This window comes from Elephantulus edwardii, unplaced genomic scaffold (assembly GCF_000299155.1).
Source record: "Elephantulus edwardii isolate Elephantulus edwardi_28Jun2011 unplaced genomic scaffold, EleEdw1.0 scaffold00145, whole genome shotgun sequence".
In the NCBI taxonomy this organism is placed as follows: Eukaryota; Metazoa; Chordata; class Mammalia; order Macroscelidea; family Macroscelididae; genus Elephantulus; species Elephantulus edwardii.
Window position 1 is genome coordinate 2,047,421 of NW_006399895.1, and position 8,241 is coordinate 2,055,661.

The following is an 8,241-nucleotide window of genomic DNA, read 5'->3' on the forward strand; positions in this document are numbered from 1 at the left end:
GTCATTGTCCAACTCTCTGATGCATAACAAGTGATTGCAAATACCATGACCTGTATCAGGCACACCTTAGTCTCCAGAGAGACACTGTTGCTCCTGAGTACGTTTGAGAGGTCCCTAACGGCAGACTTTCCCATCGCGATACCATGGATATTTCAGATACCAGTGGGGTCACGTGTGGGGGAAGAGGTTGCAGTGGAACTTCAAGGCTGAGATTGACTAGGAAGAAAGGCCTGGTGATCCATTTCTAGAAGTTAGGCAGCACAGCAGAACATTGTTTGAATTGTACCGGTAGGTACAAAAGGCTCAGCAATCATCAAGGTGGTCCTGGATCGGGCATTGTTTTGTTTCTGTTATACCCAAGGTTGCCATAAGTTGGAGCCAACTTGACAGCCATTATCAAGAACAGTAATAATACCTGTCCCAAAGGGAGACCCTCAACAGGATGGACTGACAGAATGACTGTAACAATGGGCTTTAGTGTATCAGAGACGGTGAAGCTGGCACGGGACAGGACAGGACAGGACCGGGGTCAGATCTGTGGTTCACAGGGTCACCATGTAATCACTTCAGCAGCATCTAACAACAGCAGCAGTCACCTTAAAGACTTTCGAGTGAAGAGTAAAACAGAACATAAAGTATTTAGAACAGTAACCATCAAGTCTATCACAGGTTCTCACTGCTGTACTACTACTAATAAATAATAGTAACAACAACAACTGTTATTATTACTGGATTTTGTGACTTCTTGATTTTATTGTTTCTGACCCCCATTTCCCTTAATGGGGTTTCTCCCTCTTGCCTCTGTTTAGATTTAGTCCAGTCAGTCCTTCAGTGGGGGTGCAGAGGCTGTTCTGTGCACTGTAGGATGTTTGGCAGCATCCGTGCCCCTCTCCTCTCCTCAGTTGTCAGTAACATCAACTTCTTCAAGATGTGACCAGGACAGATATCTCAGGACCTTCGTTGCTCAGTGTTCCTGGTGTCCTGGGGGTAAAATAACTCCAGATTGAGAACATCTGTAGCATCACTGTCATCTTCTGTTTCCACCTGATGAACTCTGACACGTACCTTCCTCGTAACTGGAAAACCTAGCATGTGTTAAGGAATAGTGTTGAAAGCAATTGACCCCTAAATGAGACCCTCTCATCTACAAGAGCTATTGACTTGTGATACTTTTGGGGAAAACTTTGTGAACAAGATAACCAAAGCACTTCTGATTGAAATCATCTTGGAATTTGTGTTTGGCCCCAGATCCCTAGATCTTTCCTGTATGTGACCTGGCCAATTGCTTGAAGTCAGTGTGTTGGAGAGATTCACTCACACCAAAGACATCATTATTCATTCAACAAACTGAAGGCTGCTTTTAGAGCTAGGGGACCAGAGGGACCCTGAAATAGCATCAAAAACACACCTTCAATCATTCATGCACCGCTGTGGAGTCAGAACTGACTCATAGCTGACCTTCCAGCAGATTTTCAGAGGGTGTAAATTGTATGCGAGGAGATTGTCCATCTTTCTCCCTTGGAGCAGCTGGTGGCTTTAAACCCTCTGCCTTTGGCTTGGTGGTACAACTTCTTACCCACTAGGCCACCAGAGCTACCTATACCCTAGGAACTCACAATCTAGTTTGGAGCCAGGGGATCGACATGTAGACAAATATATCTTGAAAAGTGGAACTGCCGAGATAGGTAGAATCTTGGAACAGACCTTTATCTCTCTGGACCTTGATTTTAGCAAATGTGATGGTTGTCTGCCCTTATGTAGAGGGGAAAAGAGGCTGGGAATGTTGACAATTCCATTGTGAAGTTCAAGGTCAGAGAAAAGGAGGGCAACCTTCAGTGAGATGGATTGATACAGCAGCCACCACAAAGGATGCAGCAGAGTGATGAACATGAAGATGGTGCAGGGCCAAAGGTTTCTCTCCGTTGCACGTGAAGCTGCCCGAGTTGGAGAGACCTTGATGTCAACTGTAATGGCTACCACAATATGAACAATATTGGTAAAGTGTCCATAGAATTCTCATCAGTGGCGTAAGAAGCCAAGGAATTGCTCCTAAGGAATGCCCATCATCTTAATTTCTCTTTTTTCTGAAGGCATTGCTGATGTTTGTTGATGTTGTTGTTATGTGTCATTGAGTCACCTGCGACTCATAACAACCCTGTGTACAAGAGCCCTAAACTCTGCTCTATCCTGTGCCAAGTTCACTGTCTCTGACACACCTACCCATTATCCCAATAACTGACTCAGTCCACTTCATAGAGGGTCTTCCTCTCCTGCGCTATTCCTCAACCCTCCCTAGCATGATATCCTTCTCCAAGGACTGGTTCCTCCTTGCAACATGTCTAAAGTATATCAGACGAAGCCTCAGAATCCTTGCCTCCAAGGAGCAGCCTGGTTTAACCCTCTCTAGGATGAACCTGTTTGTTTTCTTAGCAGTCCACAGTACATTCAATACTCTTCTCTAATCCACAGCTCAAAGACATTAATTCTCCTTCTATCCTCCCTAGTCATTGTCTAGCTCTCTGATGCATAACAACTGATCCCAAAGACCATGGCCTGTATCAGGCGCACCTTAGTCTTTATGAGTGACACCATTGCTCTTCAATACTTTGGAGCAGTCTCTAACAGGAGACTTTCCCATCACAATGCGTCTTTTAATTTTCTGGCTGCTGGTACCAAGAGTGTTGACCGTGGAGCCAAGCAAACTAAAGCTATAAACAATCTCAATCTCTCCACCATCCATGCTGATGCTGCCAATTGGCCCGGTGGTCAGAATCTTTGTCTTCTTGATATTGAGCCTCAGTCCATGTTGCTAATGTTTAAAGGGTTTGAAAAACATTTCATTATTGCCCAGTGGTGTTTATTTACATACCGATTTCCAAAGTGAAACATTCTTTCATTTCTCCAGAACTAGAACGCCAGTCACAGAGGTGCAGGTGAGATATTTCCAGAGATACGTCTCTGCCTTTATGCCTCAGATTGCTGGGTGATCCTAGGTCCTTTGGCTGGGAAAAGTGGGTGGTTTGATCTCTTTGCCAAAGCGGAGTCCATCCAGCTGAGCTGGCTGCCTCCCCAGAGTCAGCCCACATTACCCAAGCGAGGAAACATGTCAAACTAGGCCACGGGCTTTGCTTTAATTGAAAGTCACGGACATAATTGGCTTGTTCTCTGTCAATCGCTACATCTTCATCATTCTCTTTATTATCAGTTCTATTAGCTGGTTCATTCATTCAGTCATTCATTCATTTAGCAACCATTCAGGGCTGTACAAAAGGGGATGGGGTGTGGAATGGTCCGCCTTGGCAGGCAAGAATATTTTATCACTGAGATTGTTTCGAATTGCTGGTGCGTGGTGGTAATATAAAGCAGGTCAGATCTGAATGCATTTTAATATTTTAAAATTTCTGCAGATGGGGTACTCCATCTTTGTGCTAGAGGCCGACCCCTCCAGCTGCCCCAGCCTTGACAGACTCCTGCTACCATGAAACTCTGGAGCTCGAGCGGCGTAGTCCATAAGGCGGCAGGCTGCTGACTCAAAGGCCGTGACTCCAGTAGTTCAAATCCATCTGTGGCTACATGGAAAAAAGATGACCAGTCTCCTTTCATGCAATTTATAATCACTGAAAACCCGCTGAAGGGTCAACTGTGAGCTTTTTCTACTTGATGGCAGTGAGTGTTAGGATATATTGTTGTTGTTGTTGTTTTATACTGTTGAGTTGGAAACAGCTCACCTCCAATGGGTTTTCACAGGCAGTAAATGGCATAGGAAGAGATTATCCATCCTTCTTCTGTGGAGCAGTTGGTAGATTTGAACCACATGGCTTTGGGATTGCAGCACAGCTCTTTACCTCTAGGCCACCAGAGCTTCCTTTGAGTATCTCCAAATTGCTATAGGTTAACTTGAAGATTAGGAAGTGGATGGTAGAACCAGACTGCCTGATTCAGTAACTGCCAAGTACAAACTGCTTAATGTGGAACAGTAGTAACACCTACCTTAGTCTCATTTAGATCTGGTTCCTTATAGACAGCAAGCAGTTAGTGCCATGCCTGCCACACACATCAGCATTTTCTGGCTGCAATTTAATCTTATTAATGATTTTTGTGATAGGGTTTTAGTGGTCTAATGGTAAGGAGCTGTGCCACCAACCCAAAGGCAAATGGTTCAAATCCACTAGCTGTTCTGCGAGAGAAAAATGGGCATTCTTTTCCAGTATCATTTATTGTTGTTGTTGTTGTTATGTGCCTTCGAGTCATTTGCAACTCATAGCGACCCTGTGCACAACAGCCCTAAACTCTGCTCTGTCCTGTGCCAATCGCACCGTCTCCGATACACCCATCCCGATTACCCCAGTCACTGAATCAATCCACCTCATAGAGGGCCTTCCCCTCCTGCGCTGTCCCTCCACCCTCCCAAGCTTCTGAAAACCTGCTGTAGAGTCACCTCCGAGTTGATTTTGACTCAGTGGTACACGACAACAACAGCAACAATGACTTTTGAGCCCCTGCTGGGTACTTGACAATGTGGTAGACATGGGTTAGGGATTAACAAAATGCCTTTGACAGCATTCAGTGGGGATGTGTTATTAGGTGCTGTTGTGTTAATTCTCACTCAGAGCAACACCATGAGCAACAGAACAGAACTATTGTCCAGTCCTGTGCTTTCCTCACAGTCACTGTTGTATCCGAGCCCTTTACTGCGTCACTATGTCAGCCTAGAGTCGTCCTCGTTTTCTCTTGAGCCTCTACTTTATCAAGCCTAATGCTCTGCTCTGGTGGCCTTGTGGTAAGAAGCTGCACTGCAATCCCAAAGGCATACAGTACGAATCCACCAGCTGCTCCATGGGAGAAAGATGGACAGTCTCCTCCTGGGCGATTAACTGCCTCTAAAAACCCACCAGAGGGTCAGCTACGGATCACTTCCAACATGACAGTACAGAACAACAATGACAACAACAATGTCTTTCTCTCTCTAGGGACTGACCTCCCCTGTTAATGTGCCCAGGAAACATGGGACAAAGTCGCCCTGCTCTTACTTTTCAGGAATATCCTCACTGCACTTCCTCTAAGAGAGATTCTTTATTGTCGTTCTTCTGAAAATCTGTGATAACATTTAATATTCTTCACCAATACCATAATTCAAAGGCACCAGTTCCTTTCAGTCCTCCTTAGGCATTGTTCAGCTTTTGCATGCATATGAAGTGACTGAAAATACCATAGCTTGGGTCAGGGAAAACTCAGACTTCAAAGTGAGATCTGTGCTTCTTAAATCCTTTAAAGAGATCTTTTGCAGACATGAAAAGACTCTTCACAAAGGAGGACACTCAGATGGCCAACAGACACATGAAGAAATGCTCACAGTAACTGGCAATCAGAGAGATGCAAATCAAAACCCCGGTGAGATATCATATCACCCCAGTAGCAATAGGAAAGTTTAACAGGGCAACAAGCAATAAATGTCGGAGAGGATGCAGAGAGATTGGAACTTTCATGCGCTGCTGATGGGATTGTAAAATGGTACAATCATTCTGGAAGGCAGTTTGGTGGTTTCTCAAAAAAACCGAACATATGACCCAACTATTCCTGCTGAGTATATATACTTCTAGGAATATACCCTACTGAAATCAGAACTGAGACATGAATGGAGGTATGTACACCTATATTCATAGAAGCATTATAAGAAAATGTAAATAGCTCAAATGTCCATCATCAAACGAATGGACTGAGAAATTGTTGTACATTCACATAATGGAGTCCTATGCAGCACTGAGGAACCATGATTTTGTAAAATAGTATATAACATGGGAGAGACTAGAGAGTGTTGTGCTGAGTGAACTAACTCAGTCTCATAAGGATAAATATTGCATAAGATCATTATTGAAAAGTAGACGGAGAACTGAGTAAGATGTGTAGGAGTGTTCAAAGTGGGGTTGGGTGGGTGGGGTAGGGTAGGAAAGGGGATGGTCAAAATCCCTGAGAGAGCAGAGATTCTTTCAGAAGCCCTCAGTGGACTTACACAGTGTTTTTCCTCATGAGACTGAGTTCACTTGGCATTAAAAAAAAAAGGAAAGATTCAGTGAGGATCTGAAAAGATGGGGTTGTAGTGGACATAGATAAATTTTATAAGACACAACGTAAAAAAAATTACTATATCATGGTTGCTGTGATGCTAAACACTGTGACACTGATGTACCAAATGCAATAAAGGTTACCCATGGTGGACAGTATTTGGTGGAGCTTCCCGATTAAAACAAGCTCGGAAGCAGGAGTGGCATGCACTTCTGAAATGGCTTGCCTCTAGAAACTGTGTGAACATTGCTCAGGTCTTTCGTTCATAGGGTCGCTATGAGTCGTTTACGACTCCACAGCACATAACAACAACATATGGAATGGAATATAAAGTAAATTAAAGGTGGTATAAAACTTGCGTGAAACACAACTATGAATAATAAAAATATTCATAATGGAAAAGCCCTCAATAGAGGACTGGTTGATAAGCACTGTTAAGCTAGATGTGACTCATGGTGACTTGTGTTGTAACAGGATGGAACATTGCCTGGTTCAGCACCTTTCCTTCCATTGAACAGTGTTCTGTGATCCATAAAGTTTTCCTGGACTAGTTTAGGGAAGTAAATTGCTAGGACTTTGGTCCTAGTTTTCAATAACTGAACATATATATTCTTTGCTCCATTTCTTTGACCATGCGCTTTGCACTCCCACGTCATGTGCCATCTTTACTCTCTCTGTGCCTGTGTCCACGTTATTCCTTCTAACTGGATTGCCTTTTTTCTGACTCTATTTCCCCGTATGATTTTTTTTCCCTTTAGGATTCATCTTAAGCAGATCTCAAAGGGTGGGACTTTTCCAAAGTTCAGTTGCATGGGAATTTGGTAAAACCAAACCTCGGGCCCCCCCTTTGGGATTTTAGGTCAGTTGGTCTGGACTACAGTCTGAGAATTTGCATTCACAACAGCCTTCTGTGGGATAGTGATGCTACCGGTCCATGCGCCAAGCGTATTGTGAGTGACCGCTCTTGAATCTTGCCTTTTTCACTGCATAGTCTGTGGACCTGCAGCATCACCGGATAGCCCTCACTGCACTGTCTTATAGTGAGAAGGAGCCCCCAATTCAACTTGGAGGTCTTGAGAACAGGATACACATCTTCATCACTGCAAATCCACATCTTAGGATAGTTCCTGGCTCCAACAAGGCCTTTGGAAAATGCATGCCAAATGAACCCATACATCTTGTAACTCTCAGATCTCAGATTCCACTTCCCTCCTTAAGCTTCCATCAAGCTTCCCTTCACTTGCTCCCAGAAGAGAGGCTTTTCTTAGTGATTCAAAATTCTGGAGACTCACAGGGGAAGGATTTGAGTCATTTGGGAGGACAGGGCCTTTCCAGGCATGCCAGAGGCTTTATTTACATGCAAACAATTGCTGCCCTAATTATGAATCATTTTCCCCTGTTCCTGTGAGCAGGCTATGCAGGCAAATAGTCCCCTATTTGGCAAGATTCTGTTTGCAGGCAGGATTCATGACTCATGAGAGGGCCATGATATCTGAGCTCCTGTTTGCTGTGTCTAGTTCCACCGTATTCACCTCCATCTTTGCCTTTTGTTTCATGGGGCAGCCTGGACTGCGATCCTGGGTAGGCCTCTGTGTTGGCAGCGTTGGATGAAGGGAAGGAACAGCACTTCCGCCAAACATAGTGTACCATCTTGGGAATGAAGAGACCAGTGTTGTTGTCACTGCAGTGCTGTCACTTGACTCTGTGACCCTAGAAACATCACTTGCCTTTTAGCCTTTTGCTCATTCATGAAAGATTTGGATGGTATTAATAGTATGTTTGCATCTATCCTTTTCTTATTTTCTTTCGCCTTACTGTTTGACTCACTCCATCCAGCTATCACCCATTCATTCATATACCCATCCACCCATCCATCCCACCCACCCATGTAGCCATCCACCCATCAGTCTGTCCATCCGTCCATCTGTGTACTCATCCATCCATCCATCCACTCATCCATCCACTCACTCACCCATGTAGTCATCCATCTGACCACCCATGTACCCATCTAACCATCCATCCATCATCCATCCATCATCCATCCATCCATCATCCATCCATCCATCCATCCATCCATCCATCCACTCATCCATCCACTCATCCATCCACTCACTCACCCATGTAGTCATCCATCTGACCACCCATGTACCCATCTAACCATCCATCCATCCATCCATC

At 44.4% G+C, this 8,241-nt stretch overlaps 1 protein-coding gene across 1 annotated transcript in view; it reads left to right on the plus strand.

The window, feature by feature from the left end:
* The window catches only part of SHISA9 (shisa family member 9), a 373,971-nt gene that overhangs the window by 264,112 nt on the left and 101,618 nt on the right, over positions 1-8,241 (plus strand). The window lies entirely within an intron of this gene.